This window comes from Castor canadensis, chromosome 8, assembly GCF_047511655.1.
Source record: "Castor canadensis chromosome 8, mCasCan1.hap1v2, whole genome shotgun sequence".
In the NCBI taxonomy this organism is placed as follows: domain Eukaryota; kingdom Metazoa; phylum Chordata; class Mammalia; order Rodentia; family Castoridae; genus Castor; species Castor canadensis.
In genome coordinates this window covers 1481602-1501191 of record NC_133393.1, presented here as the reverse complement: position 1 = coordinate 1501191, position 19590 = coordinate 1481602, and the positions used below count along the sequence as shown (strand labels likewise).

The window sequence follows — 19590 nt, the reverse complement described above, 5'->3', positions numbered from 1 at the left end:
CAGAGTGGTTGTACTAGTCTACATTCCCACCAACAGTGTAAGAGGGTTCCTTTTTCCCCGCATCCTCGCCAACACCTGTTGTTGGTGTTGTTGCTGATGATGGCTATTCTAACAGGGGTGAGGTGGAATCTTAGCGTGGTTTTAATTTGCATTTCCTTTATTGCTAGAGATGGTGAGCATTTTTTCATGTGTTTTTTGGCCATTTGAATTTCTTCTTTTGAGAAAGTTCTGTTTAGTTCACTTGCCCATTTCTTTATTGGTTCATTAGTTTTGGGAGAATTTAGTTTTTTGAGTTCCCTATATATTCTGGTTATCAGTCCTTTGTCCGATGTGTAATTGGCAAATATTTTCTCCCACTCTGTGGGTGTTCTCTTCAGTTTAGAGACCATTTCTTTTGATGAACAGAAGCTTTTTAGCTTTATGAGGTCCCATTTATCTATGCTATCTCTTAGTTGCTGTGCTGCTGGGGTTCCATTGAGAAAGTTCTTACCTATACCTACTAACTCCAGAGTATTTCCGACTCTTTCCTGTATCAACTTTAGAGTTTGGGGTCTGATATTAAGATCCTTGATCCATTTTGAGTTAATCTTGGTATAGGGTGATATACATGGATCTAGTTTCAGTTTTTTGCAGACTGCTAACCAGTTTTCCCAGCAGTTTTTGTTGAAGAGGCTGCTATTTCTCCATCGTATATTTTTAGCTCCTTTGTCAAAGACAAGTTGGTTATAGTTGTGTGGCTTCATATCTGGGTCCTCTATTCTGTTCCACTGGTCTTCATGTCTGTTTTTGTGCCAGTACCATGCTGTTTTTATGGTTATTGCTTTGTAATATAGTTTGAAGTCAGGTATTGTGATACCTCCAGCGTTGTTCTTTTGACTGAGTATTGCCTTGGCTATTCGTGGCCTCTTGTGTTTCCATATAAATTTAACAGTAGATTTTTCAAACTCTTTAATGAATGTCGTTGGAATTTTGATGGGAATTGCATTAAACATGTAGATTACTTTTGGGAGTATCGACATTTTTACTATGTTGATTCTACCAATCCATGAGCATGGGAGATCTCTCCACTTTCTATAGTCTTCCTCAATCTCTTTCTTCAGAAGTGTATAGTTTTCCTTGTAGAGGTCTTTCACATCTTTTGTTAGGTTTACACCTAGGTATTTGATTTTTTTGAGGCTACTGTAAATGGAATTGTTTTCATACATTCTTTTTCAGTTTGCTCATTGTTAGTGTATAGAAATGCTAATGATTTCTCTATGTTGATTTTATATCCTGCTACCTTGCTGTAGCTATTGATGATGTCCAGAAGCTTCTGAGTAGAGTTTTTTGGGTCCTTAAGGTATAGGATCATGTCGTCTGCAAATAGGGATATTTTGACAGTTTCTTTACCTATTCGTACTCCTTTTATTCCTTCTTCTTGCCTAATTGCTCTGGCTAGGAATTCCAGTACTATGTTGAATAGGAGTGGAGATAGTGGGCATCCTTGTCTGGTTCCTGATTTTAGAGGGAATGGTTTCAGTTTTTCTCCATTAAGTATAATGCTGGCTGTAGGTTTGTCATATATAGCACAAAGCCAATTTTATGATAAAGTGTTGAATAGCTCATATAACTTATTGAATGCCTGTATCCTAAAAGCACTAGTGCATGGCACAGCTAGCAACCTGGTTCTGGCTGTTCACCCTGTGGTCACGTGGCTCCCTGGAAGCTGTGGTTCACTGCAGGTGCCCAGCACAGAGAGAGAGAGAGTTGTACCCTGCATAACCCTTGCCTGTGAAAATGTCAAGATACAAAGTTCAAAAGAGGCTTTCCATTTAATGCGTACTAATTTTGAACCGTAGGAAAGCTGAAGGGTCATGACTAAAAACATAATTGGGTTCCCTCGGCACATGTATACACACACAACTCAAAGGGCATTAGTGAAATCACTTTACTGACCAGCTAACATTCAATATTATATATTTACTCTTATGAATTTTTAAATTCAGAAGGCAACTTTCTCTGACTGCATCATCAAATTCTGGGGACACTGCACTTCTCCTTCCTCAGACCAGTATGACTTACTCTGGTGGAAAGAATGTAACATTAGTAGCCTTTAAAAAATTAATACCCTGATAAAAAAAGTCAAATCACCTTGGGTAGTAAAAGCAAAAGCCTGTTGCTGATGCCTTCAATATCTAGATGCAGAGAATTTCCACACTGGACGAAAAGAGATTGAGCCAACACAGCACAGGAAGCTGCAAATAAAAAAGAAACAATGGATCACAACATTTCTGCAGACTTTAAAAATCTGTAATAAATCTTCCAGTGGTTTCTTAGGCTCTCACCCAGTGGCAAAACTGCTGATGCCCCAAAGACTCTCAGAAGTACCCAATGAGCCATCTTTTTAGAAGGGTGGAGCGGGAACTGAAGAAAAGACTATTGAGAGGAGGTCTAAATTGTATCCTGGTGTATCCTGGAGAAAGGACTCCCAGAGTCAGCCTATGACACAAGCACACATCAGGTGAATCATCATGAGGACGGTCACAAAAGCAGGACATTTTCTGAGTCAAGCTTAGCTTTCAAGACAAATGGACACAAAACTTGTATTTTTAAATACATCATGGTAACAACAAAGGAGGGTACTGCCCTTGAGCCAGGAGCAAAAACTACTCTGGTTTTTCTTAGCTTTGCATATAAACACATCTTCCCAAAAGGGCTGGGGTAGCTTTATGGTAGAGCTACAAGGGCTCTACCATAATAATATTATTTTACAATAATAAAAACGAAATAAACAAATGAAGAAATAATGTAAATACAAAACCTTTATATAAATGCAGAAAAAATTGTTTCAAAATCCAACCTCATGTACATAAATTGCAAGAATACATAAAATAACCAAATAATGTTCAACAGATTATCAAAACATACCAGTAAAAACCATTCTCTCAGATTTCACAGTGGTCTAGAGAAATTATGATCAAAGCTCTGCAAGAAAGGAACAAACCAGTAATAAAACAGCTCTGAAGTGAAGTAACTAGGCAATAATAGAATTTGGGAAAAGGGTAGCTAGGAATTAGTACTGAGCTAGATAAATGCTAAAGAAAGAATTTAGAAGTGGACTTTGAAATATAAGAAATACAAGAGCAAATATTTGCACAGAAAATGTAGTACAGGAGCTAGTAAATAATACAGAGAAAGGTAAATTTAATGAACAACAATAAGGACAATAAAACAAGATAAAAATATCTCAGGAGAAAGTTGTAAATATTTAACAGGCTAAGTATGTCAGTTATATTAATAAATACAAATTAGCCAGGCGCTGGTGCCTTACGTCTGTAATCCAGCTACTCAGGAGGCAGAGATCAGGAAGATTGTGGTTTAAGACCAGTCCCGGGCAAAAGTTCAAGAGGCCCTATCTCAAAAAACCCTTCACAAAAAGGGTTGGTGGAGTGGCTCAAGGTGCTAAAAGCAGAGGGATGCAAACATGGAACCCACTCGTCATCTTGAAAAGTATCATTAGAAAGAAGAAGTAAGGCCCTGGGGATGTAGCTCAGTGGGAGAGCACTCGCCTGGGTTGGAACCTCAGCAACACACACACACACACACACACACACACACGAAACAAAGAATCATTGCTATTACCATCATGGTGCAACCTATGTTTGTGAACAGTTAAATGGCCTTAATAGAGTAATTTAAGCATTGTAGCTAATTTATGCAAAAAGAATAATGTAATTAGGAAAAAACTAATTTTGTGTTCTCTAATAGAGATTCATTTTATGATTGTTAATAGATGTTAAAACATTAGGTCAAAGTTGACAGACCAAACTGTCATCATTCTCTGTCACTGAGTGTGAGGCGCTTAGACCTATTGTGTGCTCCATAGGAGGCCAAAGGACATAGCAGCACCCAGGAATTCTCTCTCTCTCTCTCTCTCTCTCTCTCTCTCTCTCGTCTGTCCCTCCCCATGCACAGACACACTTGAATACAATAAAAAATTTAGGTATAATTTACATTCTAGTGGAAATAAAGGAGTTAGAGGAACAAGTTAAATGTTCCTCAGGAAGGAAGTAAATTGACCAAGTAGAGAATGAAAGAATTTTTTAGGAAATTCAGATGCAATTTCTCCAATGGCATTCTTAAAAGGCGATAATGGGTGTTCTAGTTTAAAACTGATTGTAAAGATTCAGGAATAGGGTGAGTGTGTTTTTCAGGTGGCTACGACAGGTATGACTTTTCCTGTTTTCCCAATGTAGTTATTTTAATCCTCCCTCTCCTCTCAGAAGCATTTTGGGCAGAGTTATAGATTATTAGGACCACCATACTTTAGAGACACACAGCCAAATTCATTAAGAACTTTGTTTGAATCTAATCCGAAGAAGTTAAAACTTTCACCATCAGCACCTCCAACCCAAAAGTTGTTTATACTCAGACACAACTTTCGTGGTGACAACTGGGGAATTTGAAGATAAATTAGGATTCAGGTGATATTTTGGGGATTCCATTAGGGGATTCTGTGTGACAGTGACATTGTGGTTTTCTCTGTAAAGTATTTCTCAGTGTCTTTGTGTGATGGCATGACAAGAAAGCTAGGACCATCAGGTACTGGTGGCTCATGCCTGTAAGCCTAGCTACTTGGGAACAGAGATCAGAAGGATCATGGTTTGAGACTAGCTCAGGACAAAAAAAAAAGCAAAATCCTATCTCAAAATACCCAACACAAAAAGGGACTGGCTGGGTATCTCAAGTGGTAGAGCATCTGCTTAGCAAGCGTGAGGCCCTGAGTTCAAACCCCAGTACCAAAAAATCCTATAGACCAAGATCATTTGTAAACATAGTCGCAAAAATGCTGAAAGTTTTGCAGACTAAATTTAGTAGTACAGGAAGAGAGTAACTATGCGTCACGATCAAACAGGCTTTAATTCCAGAAATGAAAGGTTGCTTTAAAAAACATTGGAGAACTCTGATACCTATTCCCAATAAAACTCTCAGCAAAGTACGCAGAGGTGGTGTGCTAATTTCCCATGGCCACAGTGACAAATAATGACACACTGGATGGCTCAGAACAGCCATACTGTCTCTAGCACTGAGGTTAGAAGGACAAAGTCAAGGAGTCAGCAGGGAGCCACACTCCCTCTAAGGGAGAGCCCTTCCTAGCCTGCTGCAGTTTTTAGTGGCCCTTGGCATTCCTTGGTTTTCTTGGTTTATGGGTGAATCACTCCAATCTCTACCTACATCTTCTTTTTCTGGAGGTTACTGGGATTTGAACTCAGAGCTTGGTGCTTGATAGGCAGACGTTCTACCATTTACCTCAAGCCCTTTTTGCTCTGGTTACTTTGGAGATGGGGTCTCACTTTTTGCCCAGGCTAGCATGGACTGTGATCCCTCCTATTTTATGTTTCCTTCTGTAGCTGGGATGACAGGCACACACCACTAGACCAACTTTTTACATTGAGATGGGGTCTTGAGAAAAAATTTTTTCTTGGCCTGGGCTGGTCTGGAGCCGTGATCCACCCAATCGCAGTCTTCCAAGTAGTTTGGGTGACAGGCATAAGCCCACATGCCTGGCTTTTATCTACGCCTTCACATCAGTTTCTCCTCTGTGTATCTGTGTCTTTTTTTTTGTCTTATAAAGACACTTGTCTTTGCGTTCAGGGCCTTTCTGAATAATCCAGGATGCTCTCATGTCAAGATCTTAATCACGTCTTCAAGACCTCCATGGCCAAAGACATAACTTTCGCAGGTTCCATATATTTGAATATGAGCATATCTTTTTTTCTGAGGGGAAGGGACTCCATTCAACTCTCTGCAGAAAGAAAGTGCCACCAACTGTAAAGGGTGTGGTTACAAACACTGTTGGCAGCTCAACACTTAAATGGTGGAATGAGTGCTCTCCTCTAGAACGAGAACAAGAAAAGGGGTCCTATTCACACTTTCTTCAACATGGCACTGGGGATTGCAGTCAGAACAACATAAGAATGAATGCAGAATTTTTGAAACTATTGAAATCACCACAGGAAGAGGGCTAAGGTAGAGAGGAGAAAAATGGAGGGGATGGACCAATTCGACTACAATACATATACACATGGAATGTCAAGATGAAACAATCTGTATAGCTATCTTAAACAAACAGAAATGTCTTTTTAAAAAAATGGAGAGCAGGAAGGTAAAAGAGGTCCTGTCTGGGAGTTCATACCAGTGGGAGGGGAGAGGATGTAAGGAAAGGGTGTGGGAGGGTGAATATGGTGGACTATTATGTAGTCGTGTATGAAAATGGGAAAATGAGATATTTTGAGACTCTTGCAGGAATGGGGGAGGGGAGATAAAGGAGAATGATGGAGGGGTGAATTCAACTATGATATATTATAAGAACTTTTGTAAATGTCACAATGAACTAACTCCCTAGTACAATAATATTATAATATAAAAGAATATAACTCCAAAGATGAAAAATTAAAAATCAATTCTTAAATTTAAAAAAGAAGTAAATAAAAGGCATCCAGTTAGGATTGGATAAAAGTAAAACATTTTATTCAAAGATGAAAATAATTATTTATGTTAGAAGTGTGCTGGAATCTGCTAAAAAAAGCTATTAAAAGTAACACGTAAGTTTAGAGAAATTTCAGGTATAGGGTAAGCCCACATGATCCTCCCCTTGTAAATTGAAAATACTAAGCTGAGAAACAAACATTGCAGCTTAGCCCAGGCTACTTTGTGAATGCTCTGCACACTTACATTGGCCTACAGTTGAGCCAAAGCATGGAAAACAAAAGCTATTTTTAAATGAAGTGTTCAATAGCTCATGCAACTTATCGGGTTCCTATATCCCCCAAATGCTGGGAACACATGACACCTCAAGATTGTGTGGCTCACTGGGAGCTGTGGCTCACTGCAGCTGCCCAGAGTTGAGAGAGCGTCTATACCACACACACTGCCAACCTGGGAGAAGAGCAGAATTCAGATTTGAAGACTGGTTTCTGCTGGATGCATACTGGTTTTGCACCATCATAAAATCAATAAGCCGTAACACAAACCATTGTAAGGTGAGAATCATCTGTGCACTCACACACACACACACAAATGCTAAATGGGACATGGTAGCAGATACCTGAATCCCAGCCCTCAGGAAGCTGAGGGAGGAAGATTGAGAGTTCAAGGTCAACCTGGGCTTTATAGTTAGATCATAGCCAGCCTGGGTTAATGGCAAGACCCTATCTTGAAAAACGTGCTTTTTAATTTAGTGTTGATAATCATAATGAAGACTTAAGGAAGAGGAGAAGAAGAAGAAGAAGAAAAGTGATAATATTTAGGGAATCCTGGAGGTATACAGGTACTCTCTAGACTATTCCTATAGCTTTTCTTTTTTTTAGTCTAGATAATTTATTATTTTTTTCTTCTCTCTTTTTTATTTGTTTTTAGATTTACTTACATTTTTGTGCCTAGTCTTTTCTTTAAGTAACCCTGAAGTCATTTCAAAGTAAAATATTAGGAAATAAAAAGTGAGAAAAGGAACGGAAAGCCATGAATGTGAAGCACCAGAGGGATCTGCTGAATATGTGGTCGTAGCTGGTAGGATGAGAAGAGTCAAGAGGACAGACTTATTTTATAACACTCGGCACAGATCAGTGCTCACGCTGTGAGACAAAACTCAGAGAGGCAAGTCCTGATCTCCATGCCTGACCGCTCTGTGACAAGCAGGAAGGCCAGCAACCCTGTTCTTTCTTTCCGTTTTCCTCCATTTTCTCCTCTCTGACTTGTACCGCTGACTTTGTGCACATTAAATGCTTCCATTTTATTTATCAGTTCTCATAGATGTGACCAGATTCCCAATGTCTGTCCATATAATGTCAAATACCAAAAGCTGTAACCGGACAACTTTTCTTTTTACAAAAGCTTTGTAGATCCCCAAACAGAACGGAGGCAGTCAGTCACCATCTAGCTTTATCGTGAGGGGCTCTGCAGAAACAGAAGGGTGAATGTGCAAATGCTCTTTGAGAACTGAATGGATCTACTGTGACGGTGATTTCCTTATGTACTGTCCTCCAAAATACAACAAATGGAAGTAGGATAAGAGCTTTTACAAGACCCAGATACTTCACCAGGCTGCAGGACGGTGCTTCAATGCCTTCACACATTCGGGGAGCGTGGCCATGGGCTCTAGTGTTCCTTTGCCTTGCTGTGCGAGGAAGTTAATCAGACAGACCAGGGGAAGGGAGGTGGGGATCCTGGATGAGTACTACAGTAAAGAAATCAAGTAATGCTATATATTCAGGAGAAAGTGCTCACTGCAGTCTCCCTGGATTTAAGTCAGATTGTTGCCAGTCACAACATACACTTAACTTGACACCTTACAGAATTACTTAGGAGGTAGAAGCATCTCAAGTTTCCCCTCTTAATAAGATTTTGGAGAAAATGTGGTTCCATCAACAACACATTAACAAATCGCCATGGGGCGTTCTTTTTCTGTCCTCCAGTGGATGAAACTCTTCTATTGGTTATGTTTTTCTATGTCAGTATTGAGGATGACTGAAATCTAGGAATGCTTGACTATATCCTATTACTTTAGAGCTCAAAATTCAAATTTAAACACCCATAAATTTTCCTAAAGTGTCATGAGAAGATGAGACATAATGAAAAGGGTACTTTATTTGCTGTTGTGAGTGTTTGTGTGTGTGCATTTGTGCATGTGTGTGCGTGTGTGTGCGTTTGTGCATGTGTGTGTGCATGTGTGTGTATGCACGTGTGTGCGTGTGCATGCCATGGGTGTGAACCCCAGCATGCACCGAATGACTCCTGGAGCTCAAAGCAACAGTGGAAATTAAGTATTAGTTTAAAAAAACCCAGCATTAACCAAGAGCAGATGTGAAAATGATTGCAGATATTAAAAATGTGACAATTTTTGATTTATTTATTACAAATAGGTAAAACATTTAGCAATAAGCAGCTTTGAGATTAGTGATATTTGTTTTAGGGTGCATTTTTTATTTTACTGTTTAGCAGGAAAGTTGAGCTGTTTGCTACTTTGTTAATGTTTACTGATGTGAAGGCAGGGCTGGTGATGTAGCTCAGTGGTAGAGCACCTGCCTGGCATGCATGAAATCCTGGGTTCAATCCCTAGTATCACAAAGAAGGAGGAAGAGGAGGAGGTGGAGGAGGGAGAAGCTGCCAGCTGAAGTCCCAGCAATCAGGAGGCTGAGCATCAAGAGTTCAAGGCCAGCCTGGCAAAGCAAGACTGTCTCAGACAAACAAAAAGAAAAGCAAAGAAAAAGGTGCTTAGAGACAGAAAATATTATAATGCAAGACAGAAATGTATACGAGAAATGAAAATATAATTTAAGAGGAGATAAACAATTTGAAGAACACCAATTTAAAAAATCTATAAGTAGGTGAAAAATACAATCTGTACCGTGACTGTCTGTTTGAAAATAAATTGCGTGGAAATACACACTCAGTGCAGTATTAACTGAGTCCCTGCATTCAAACAAAGAAGCAAATACCATTTCCTATGCTTGTCTGCTCAGACCTTCCTTAATAAATGGCAGTCTTGTGACACTCTCTGTAATAGCCAACAGCAAGGGAATTTCCAGAATATCAAGTAAGTAAACGAGAAACAAAAAAGTTTGACTTCCAGGAGAAGCAAAGAACAAAAGCAATTCAATTCTCAAAGCTCCGCCAAATTGAAATGGCCCCAGACGAGAATACATGGGGTACAAGGAGGAGGGAAATTTGTTTAGAATGTAGCAATGGAATGCAATTAAGGCAAAGAAAATGTGGACTGAGTATCAGAAACAGTTTCCTGGCAGTCTATTAGCATGTACATTAGTTTCCCAGGGGAAAGGGGCTGCCTCATTGCCTAAGTCACTTAGAGCGAGACTGATTCCCAGAGGGTGTGGCAGCTGGGTAGGAAATGAAAGATGTAGTCAGGGTAGTCACTCTACGTTCATCTTACAGGGCAGTGAAAGAAACACTGCTGCAGGAACCGGGAGGGCTCAAACCTCTGTTGCTTTCAAATGAATCTAGCTATGAATCTAGCGAGATTCCTTGGCTAGCATCAGATGAAGTCTGTTCTCAGGTAAATCCAGAACTACTCCTGGGCTGAGCACCAGACCAGAACAGAGGCAAACCATTAGACGGTGAAAAGAATCACAGAGTGGCTGCAAACCTACCGCCATGGGAGGGAATGATCTGACTGTGTGTCCACTGGCTGCCGGGTGTGCACTTGCTTGTCCTCTCCTGGTCTGCTGTGTCCCTCCAAAGCTCCACTTGCAGAGGATGGGATTCTAAAATGGGATGTTTCCCAGTACAGGGAGTCACCTCTGCAACCCACTGCACCCCAAAGGTGCTTGGGAACAGCTTGTTGGTTATTTAACCATATTAAAGAGAGTGTTCTCTTATCTTCAGGTCCCACGGGGAATTCTCTTCACTGTCTTTCAGTGTTTTCTAATTTATCTATCTTTCTTCTTTTTGCAAAAAATTTATTAGGATGTATTCATTGTACAGGGGGATTCACTGTGACAATTGCTAATAGGCTTACATTGTACATTGGTAAGACCGCCCCACCATCTCCTCCCCTTGACCCCTTGAAATCATTTGATTGCAAGGGGTTTCATCATTCTATTTCACATAAGTATATGAAGCCCATTGCTTTCCTCTCCTCCATTCACCCTCCCGTCTCCCACGGGTACCCCCTACCAGTGGACCTGTTTCACAGTCCTGTCTTTCGTTATTATTCCGACGTCAATGTTCAAAGGGGTTTCTCGGTGTGTCCCCACTGTGAGTACGCCTTGCTTTAGTCAGTTCAGCCCCTTCCACTGCTCTCCCTCACCCCTTCCCTCCCACCACCCATTTTTCCACAGCTTTCAGTAGGTGTCCTGATGTCCTCCTCCTGCACGGATGTTCTGTTTTCTGATGGTACGGATGCTCCGTCATTCTCTTTTCCTTCCCTCCTCCCCCAAGCTCCACAGAGCAGTTCTCCTGCTACACACATGGTCTACATCTGAATTGTGCGTGATCATGTTTGGTTTTGTGTATATGTCATCTTTTGGATCTTCTTCCCCGTATGGGAGAAAACGCGTGGCCTTTGTCTTTCTGAGTCTGGCTTATTTCACTTAACCTGATGGCCTTCAACAAATAAGTTCCTTGTTTTTGTTTTTTTGTTTTTTTTCCTTCAGTTCTGTGGTGTTTATTTTGTTTGTGTGTCTGTTCAGTTTTCTTCTTCTTACCAAAGGTTTTTATCTTGTACTTCTGAAGCCCACTTCTCTGCCATCCCGCAAGATTGCCGAGATACTTCAGGATTCAGCCCGCATTACTATGAAATAGGATCTAAGGATTATTTAACGTAAAACACCATATGACTCACAAAGAAGGAACATGCTGACCACAGAACTGCGATAGACCCCCGACCTCCTGAAATTTTTATTTAATGCTATTCAAATCGCTTTTTAAAGATTTTTCTTGTGGATTATTTACCATTCACCTTATTTGTGCTTTAAAATCTGGTGATGTAAATTGCTTAACATATTCCTAAATAATGTCATATTTACAGGGCAACTTCTCTGCATTTCTTTTAAACCCAGAGTTGTTGATATCAATCCAATGTTTTGTCACAAAACAAATGACGCTCTATACCCAAGAGAATTACAGGGCAAAGAGCATCCGGGAGCAGCATTTCTTTAAAAAGTGCTCCACTACGGACCGTGGATTTCTTCACAGGTGCCTGGCTCAGGACAGCGTTTTCTGGCTTTGGCAGGTAAGAGTTAACAGAAGTAAAGGACGACATGTCTTTCTCTCCCTGTGGAGTCTTTCTTCCTTAACCCCAACAAGTCACTTTGCTTCTGCTTTTTAAGAAAGTACATAATTTCATTCCTTCCTTTAGGTTGGATATTTGCTTTAGGAATATTAAACGCGTGTGCTGTGTGGTTTCTTGTGCCCTTTCGGGAACACACGATAACTTCAGTTCAGTGAAGACTCATAATGTAAATTTTGATGATATTACAAATGGCAATTAAATGTAACACTTGTGAGTGAGATATAACTGACTTGAAATGACAATATGAACGGCTATGATGAAATTTGCTTATGTGCAGATGATGTCATCAGTGTCACAACTGTCACCTGGTTGTGGACAAGAGGGTGATGAGAATAAATATACTCTCTGGAAATGTCTTGACCCTGTTGTTCTGTAACATTTTCACCAGGTCTTGTTCACCCCACCTCATCTAAACACCAAGCAAAGCCTCTTCTTGAAGTCAGAGAGCCAAATTTTTAGAGCAACAGAGTAATTTTGCTAGATTCTATACTTTTTGAAAATGTTAAATGGAGAGAAGGAAATACCTGTTTACCTTTACCAGGAGAGTGCTCTTAAAAGACCCAAATACTCCCCTTCAAACCACTCTAAATTTCAAAAGGGCAAGCACTTTGCTAATTGAATGCTTAATTAACACATTGTTAGCTATTAGTTTTCCATGACTCCATCCAGTAACACGGTAGAGCCAGGTTCTTGATGCCATATGTGAACTTTATTGCACATTCAGTCACCATGTATAATAAACACAGAAGGCTCATTTACAGCCACTTTGTAACATTTGGAATGTAATTTCCCCATTTCAAATGATTATAGGGCTATAGGTCTTTCACTGCTTCCACTGAATTCAGCAAGAATTCACTGGGGAGGCTAAGTGCCAGTGACGCTGTGAGCAGCATAAAGATGGGGTAGCTGTCACTCCTGAGGAAGGGACACCCTGTGTGTGCCTCAAGCTGTGGTCAGCACCAGACACAGAGAGGAACAGAAAGGGTGTCTGCATTTTAACCAAACAGAATGCACTTGAAATAAATGCAATACATGTAAGGGGTACCAGAAAGAAATACATGGATGCTCCAGGCGCCAGAGGCAAATGAGGCAAGGTAAACATGCAGAAATGGAAATGGCTCCAGTATGTCCTAAGAATAGATGGCATAAGGTGAAATGTATGGCTGGAAGTTAACTACGGAAGTAGGCAAGGGTTTGACAGCCATAGGGGTCACACACAAGAACTTGAGAAGAGTGTCACGGAGTCAGTGGTGGGTTTTACACTGGGAGGAGACACAGGTATCCTTTTGTTTTAGAAGAGTTATTCTGGGAGTGGTAGAGGGGAAGGTTAGGCTATATTTAGGTGACCTAAGGAACACAAGAGGTGGGGGAATGCAGGTCTAAGTGTTGGGGAATCTTCCTAGCTGCTCTCTGATTCTGTCTTTTCTTATACAAGAGTCTCTGTATTCCCAGCCCAGGCGATCCATCACTGCTTCTATAGGTAGCTCTGCTGTTATTCTCTCATTATAACAAAATCGTCCTTCTCATATTTCACATGTTCCAGTCTAAATCACAGAAGAAGCTGGTCAATTGATGTAGTTAACACACTGGTAGGAGCTCTAGAGTCATGTTTCTCGGAGTGATTACTATGCGGAGATTCCAAAGGTTGAACAGAATTTAAAATATCCAAATAATAATCCATAATTTTGTGTTTACTAAACTTCAGTCCGGGTGCTAAGCCATTGATCCTCACTGTGTCATTGCGTCAAAGGCCATGCTGTGATCTGAAGAACTAAATGTCCTGGGACCTTCTGCTTCTCTCTTGGTTCCTCCAGACAGGCTGTCCAAATTCCAGTGCTGGTACATCACCAAGTTTCAGCACACCAGCTCTGCATCTTCAGTCTCAGAACAGCAGCCTCACTTCATGCCTGTGCTTACAGCCTGCTGCTTCACCTTACTTATCAGCTTAGCCCTGACAATCAGATGAGCTATTCCTTCAACAGAGTCACACACATGCATGCATGCACACACACACAGACGTGCACATGCACACATACCTTTTGCTATTGGTTCTGTTTCTCTGGAGAAGCCTGACTGATAGGGTTGGTTTAGCTGTCTAGTCTCAAGGACTTTTTCCCTAACTAGGAAGTGGAGGGAGAGGAGGGGTGGCAGAGATGGGAGATACCCCACCTTTTCCAAGCAGAGTAGCTTGGGACCAAAGACTGAAAAACATTTAGAATTAATTTATCTTAACAGTTATTTCTGTTCTATTTAATTTTTGGATCTTCTCATTATTTTTATTATGTGGTGTTTCATTGAACCTAACACTATATATTTTCATGTTCTGATTATAATTTGTTAGTGATTAAATGAGTAATAAAATGACTTTAGATGTTTTGATATTAATGTAGAAACAAGTAACTTTTATCACTTTTATTTTTGTATATTGATTATGTTTGCTGAGCTCCAAATGACAGGTATTAAGTGTTCCAATTTCCATAGGCAACAATTTTTAGTGCTCTATTTGAGAGGCAAAAAGCTCACAACCGTCTGAGTTTATAAAACATAGAGATATTTATTTTCCCCCAGGACTTCCACCTTAGTGCAGCTTCCAGAAGCAGGGAAACCTCTTGCCTTCATTGAAACACTGTGGGTAATGATCCCTAAAAATGTTAGCCATTGTCTCTAATTAGTGGCTCCCCGGGAAGGAAGTGGTGATGGTGGGGGAGAACTGAGTGTTGGGGTATTGTGCTCATTAATACTGCTGCAACAGGAATTGCAAGCAGCAGAGTTCATTCCTGCATGACCAAATTAGTTCAATGGAAACCCATTCCAGCCAAAGGTAATGTAACCGTACTTTCACGAGCGGCGCAGAGTACCTTCGCAGCTCGGTATGGGCTGTGGGTTTATGCAGCATGTTTCAAGTTCTCATCCCTTCCATCGTTGAGATTGAACACCGATTCCAGTTGCAGCTCAGAAAATTATGAAGGTTAATTATGCTTTTAACGATTTTGGAAGGTACCATCATAGGTATACTACTGAACAGTGGCACTGAGATGTTTCTGGTATAAGATGCAACACTGAAACACATCCCTGACTCTGTTCTCCAGTTTTTGGGAAAAATATTCTTTCTGAGAACTTAAATATAAATCTGCATACATTAGAACAGAGTGAGCTTTGCACAATCACTTCAAGGAAAAACGATCCCCCTAGTTAAAGCTCTGGTTAAGAAGTCTTGACTAGCATATGAAAGTTATTAAAATTTCTGAAATTAAAGTGTTATCCAAAGAGGTGTGTGTGTTTTCTGTTTTGTTTCTTGAACACTATGAAAATCTCCTTAAGCTAAAACTTAAAGTCACCAAGGCTGCCTTCCTTGTCCTGTGACTTGTGCAGCGGCAGTGGGGTCCAGGCTCACAAGAGCCCATGTGTGACCTATCGCTCTCCTGAGAATGTCTTGAAGTCCTTAGTGATTTTACACTCGGACTGTGTTTGCAGGTAGAGTCTGAGGGGCCAGTGGAGCACGTGCACACGCAGAGGTGACACTCAAGTGCAAAATGTTTGTTCTCATTCCTTGCAGCAACATTCCCACAGGATTCACGACGCCCACAAGCACAGAATTTTTGTGGACTCACAGTGAGTTGGAGTTCAGAGAGATTCAAGTACAAAGCAAACCTGCCAGGTCAGGGGCTCCTGGAACCAGAACTTGCTTTGATTGCACAAAGAAGACACTGGTGTTCTAAGAGGCAGTGACACCCCAAAACCTTTCATATGCTGAGCCTGCTTTTGTCATATGTGCATTAGTCAACCATCTACGATAAAAAGGAGACAAATGACCAGGGGAAGAAAGAGAAGCCCATAGTTCCCTTTCCATTCAGTCCTTCCCTAACCAACAGCAAGCCTGGGGTGGACTGGGCTGCTAGAATATGTGCACCCCAGAACCGAGCTCAAACAAGTGAGTTAGTTCTGTGCAGCATTGTCTGTCTGATAGTAAGATATGTATGTGTGCAAGAACTTCCAGAATGAGTTGTGTTATTTTGGTGACTCAACTTAAATGTTCTCTTGTTTTCATTTAAGAGTGGCCTTGCACAATGTAAGAAGAGAGGTGAAATTCATGATAATATTGAAAATGTACATTTTTTTCTTGACTTGGAATGACAAAGAGCAAAACCAAACCAAATCAAAAACCCAAAACATAATGACAAGTCATGAGAAAGACCATGGAAGAAAGAAAGCATATTTTTTAGTATCTTTTGTGTGTGTTTTTTGTGCTTTTTGAACAAGAGGCCTCACGTTTTCATTTTTCAGAGGGACACAGATTCTGCAGTCAGCCCTGGTGTCGTCAGCTCTTCTGGGGCCTCGTCACTCTTGGCTGGGACAGAGCATTCAGGGAAGGTCCTTTGTGGCTCTCATATGAATGGCTTTCCTGTTGGTACCAGGCCAGTGTCTCATTTTGGTCCCACATGTCAAGGATTTTATAGGTTGCTTTGTTTCATTTTTTTCTTTTCACCTAATATAGAATGCTATGTTTAATCCTTATAAATTTAATCATATTGTATTTCCATTGGCAAAATTGTGTTTCTGCTAGTTGACTCTGCTATTGAAGCAGAAAAAGTGGAAGTCAAAATACATCAAAATAAAATTGAACCCGGAGCTAGTCCTCCTCATTATGGCAAGATAATCGGTGCTCTCTCCTGGAAGAGATTCTTTCTTTCTTGCATTCATTTTTCTCCTATGATTTCCATGATAACATTTTGGATTATCTTGATAACATACCTGGTAGTTTCTGCTTGTCACCAGCTGTCATGCGTGAGATCTAGTTCACAGTGTTCCAGCTGGGCACATCAGCCTGCAATGCTGGCACATAAAGGGAACTAATGTGGTTTTTCCTGCTTTAGCCGTAAGTTAATACCTCTAAAAGCATTTCCAAATAATACGAGTGAAGCACGTGTGCCTTTGTGCTGTAACTGGACGCTGTCTGCTGGCTGCTGGGGTGCGCTTATTACGTCTCTTTACTTCTGAGTGAAGACTGCCACTACTTGCATAAATGTTATTTAGCAGTTTCTGTTAGCTAAATAACAAGGGGAAAGGTCTTTAATGGTGAAGCACCAAGGCTAGTGTGGTTGTCCCTCAGTATCTGTGGAGGGATTGATTCCAGGACTCCCCACAGATACCGAAATCCATGAATGTTCAGGGTCCTTATATGAAATCGTGTGGCATTTACACATAACTAACACATCCTCGTATGGTCTTAGGGGTGTTTTAGACTCCCCTAGATTACTTGCAACACCCATACAATACAAATCCTGTATAAATAGTTGTTACACTGTATTTTTAATGACTAAAAATGTATGTACGTGTTCTCTACAAGAGCAATTGTTCCTCAATATCTTTTCTCCCCAGTTGGCTGAATCCATGCATGTGCAATCATGGATAGAGACACAGGGTGACCTCTACTTCATGAAAGTAGATTTGAGGCCAGCCCAGTGACCTATGGCTGTAATCTCAGCTACCCCAGAGGCAGAGATCAGGAGGATATCAGTTTGAGGCCAGCCCAGGAAAAGAGTTAGTGAGAACTCATTTCAACAAAACCAGCCAGGCATGGTGGTGCATACCTCTCATCCCACTTACGTGAGAAGCATAGGTGGGAGAACCACAGTTTGAGAAAAACATGTAAGACCCCACATGAAAAATAACTAAAAATAAAAGGTTTTGGTTCATGTGGTAAAGCGTCTGCCTAGGAAGTGTAAGGCCATGAGTTCAAATTCCGGTGCTGCCAAAAAAAAGTTAACTTTGCTTAATAGACATTCAAAAAAACCTCCTTCCAAGAGAAACTTCTAAATACCAGTTGAATAACCTTGGGTGGGTTGTTTACTAAAGGTTCTGCTGTTCTCGTTTGTAAAATAAAGTATAAAACAGCGCGAACCCTTCTGTCTTCTATCACTGCAGTCATTCTTGCTGCTGGTGGTGTTCTTCAACATGTGAGGTTAGTTATTACAAATGCCACTTCCTGTTTGCATTTTGAGTTGAAGCAGGGATGGTAGGGGTTACCATCCAGTAATAATGACCCATTCTCACTCTGCTACATAGAAAACCTGTTTTACTTATTTTCTCCACTTTCTTAGCATGTATTAGTTGTGCAAAGCAGTTTCATTGCGATGTTTCCATAGGTGCACATGTTACTCCAGTCAGATCCATCCCCTCTGTCACTGTACCTCATAGCCCTCCCCATCCCTGGAACAAACTCAACAGGTTTCATCGTTCTATTTCCATATGCGTAGACTGCATCAAACAAGGCATGCGTGCATAGAATATATACGGACTCTTGCGCCATCTTCACCCCTCCACACCTTCTCCTCTTTCTCTTCCACCTCCGGCTGCTCCCACCCCCACACCTAACCCGATTCACGCCCCTGTCCTTCATTTTTGAGGACTAGATCCCACACATGAGGGAAGTCATGATAGTCCACTTTTTGAGTCTGGGTTCTTTCTCTTAACACGAGTACATTAACATTTCTTAATTTCCCAGTATCCCTTGCAGGGAGTCCAGCCACATGACACACGTCAAGACCGTGAGGTCTAAGCAGAAATTTCCTGAAAAGTTAGTTGCTTAATTACCTTAAGACGGGGGACAGACGTGCCTGGCCCATCTCCCTGCTCGGCCTGTGTTGGATGCGCACCTGTCTGAGGCAGCAGCCACCTTTGCAGAGATCAGCGGAAAAACCTCCATCCTCACATGGAGAACAGAGGGAAACAAAAGGCTAAGTCTGTAATGCCATGATTGTGAGGCTGAGCCCTCTGCTGAGGGGTCTGTAGGGACACACTTAATAATCTGGTTTCTTCTAACATCAGTTGATAGTTTTTCAAATGAATAATTTTGCTCTTCGTATACAGTGGGGAATCGAGTCCAAATGACTTTAAGGAAAAAGTGAGTTATATTTAGTTTCCTCTGACATTCATCTAAATGAATTTAGTTTTCCTGAAAAATTGGTTACATACAAACTTTTAGAAATGCCAAAATTGCTTGGCTGCTGTGTACTTATTGCCAAGTCTGCAAGATTCATTTACTTTAAATAATTACACTTTATTTTAAAGGATTATTTTTCAGTCTATAGGGAGTAGTTCTCAACTAAGGGGGAACTTTGCAGTTGACAGTGCCTAGAGATGTATTTGGTTGTGGCACAGAACAAAATACTCCCTGTGTCTAGAATGTAGATATCAGCAATGCTTGCAAACACCCTACAAAAATCCTAGAAGGCACACAGTACTCCTCCCATCCAACCAACAGCTAGGCAGCCCAAACACCAGAAGTGCTGAGTATATGCAAGGGACTGGGAACATGTCCATTGCTAAGGGGCTTCTTTAAAAAGATTTAATTAATTAATTAATCTACTTATTAAGGTCAGATAATATCTTAGTGGTCAGATTCTACTTTTGACAAAGCTAGTGCCAAAGTAGTCAAGTATCTTGACAGCTTCTTTACCCAAAAATGTTACCCATTCACATAGGGTCGCGACTATATGGCCAAAGATGGGAGCAAAATATCCACCTGTAATGCCATACAGAAAAAGCCTAAGGTGACGCAAATGAATTATCTCAGTGACACAAAGGGCTTCTACTCTGCTTGCTCATAAAGAACTTTCATCCTTGTTTTCGTGTCTTCATTGCTTCAAAATGCTACACCCTTATGGACAAATAATAAAAGCTTAAAATTTAAATCTTTCACATCTTTTGCCCTACATATGTTGTAATGAGAAGATGACTAACAATAGCTTAATTTGTAGCCAACAAATTGGGGAATTGATATAATCTAATGACAATAGGTT

General features: G+C 40.7%; 1 non-coding gene across 1 annotated transcript; it reads left to right on the top strand.

Moving 5' to 3' along the window:
- The first annotated feature begins 9033 nt into the window (after window positions 1-9033).
- Window positions 9034-9105, top strand: Trnaa-ggc (transfer RNA alanine (anticodon GGC)). The gene has a single exon. It is a non-coding gene; the product is annotated as a tRNA-Ala (tRNA).
- The last annotated feature ends 10485 nt before the right edge of the window (window positions 9106-19590 follow it).